The sequence below is a fragment of the Bison bison genome, unplaced genomic scaffold, assembly GCF_000754665.1.
Source record: "Bison bison bison isolate TAMUID 2011002044 unplaced genomic scaffold, Bison_UMD1.0 scf7180017864370, whole genome shotgun sequence".
Classification (NCBI taxonomy): Eukaryota; Metazoa; Chordata; class Mammalia; order Artiodactyla; family Bovidae; genus Bison; species Bison bison.
In genome coordinates this window covers 3,396,204-3,397,194 of record NW_011494942.1, presented here as the reverse complement: position 1 = coordinate 3,397,194, position 991 = coordinate 3,396,204, and positions in this window count along the sequence as shown.

Genomic DNA, 991 nt, shown 5'->3' with positions numbered 1-991 from the left:
GTGGATATTGAAGAAACCTTGCATCCTTGGGATAAAGCCCACTTGGTCATGGTGTATGATCTTTTTAATGTGTTATTGGATTCTGATTGCTAGAATTTTGTTAAGGATTTTTGCATCTATGTTCATCAGTGATATTGGCCTGTAGTTTTCTTTTTTTGTGGCATCTTTGTCAGGTTTTGGTATTAGGGTGATGGTGGCCTCAGAGAATGAGTTTAGAAGTTTACCCTCCTCTGCTATTTTCTGGAAGAGCTTGGTAGGATAGGTGTTAGCTCTCAGAAACAAGACAAGGGTGCCCACTTTCACCACTACTATTCAACATAGTTTAGGAAGTTTTGGCCACAGCAATCTGAGCAGAAAAGGAAATAAAAGGAATCCAAATTGGAAAAGAAGAAGTAAAACTCTCACTGTTTGCAGATGACATGATCCTCTACATAGAAAACCCTAAAGACTCTGCCAGAAAATTACTAGAACTAATCAATTAATATAGTAAAGTTTCAGGATATAAAATCAACACGCAGAATTCCTTGCATTCCTATACACTAATAATGAGAAAACAGAGAAATTAAGGAAAAATTCCACTCACCATTGCAACTAAAAGAATAAAATACTTAAGAATATATCTACCTAAAGAAACTAAAGTTTTCTATATATAGAAAACTATAAAACACTGGGGTGAAAGAAATCAAAGAGCACAATAATAGATGGCGAAATATACCATGTTCATGGATCGGAAGAATCAATTTAGTGAAAATGAGTATACTACCCAAAGCAATCTATAGATTCAATGTAATCCCTATCAAGCTACCAATGGTATTCTTCACAGAGCTAGAACAAATAATTTCACAATTTGTATGGAAATACAAAAAAACCCTAATAGCCAAAGCAATCTTGAGAAAGAAGAATGGAACTGGAGGAATCAACTTGCCTGACTTCAGGCTCTACTACAAAGCCATAGTCATCAAGACAGTATGGTACTGGCACAAAGACAGAA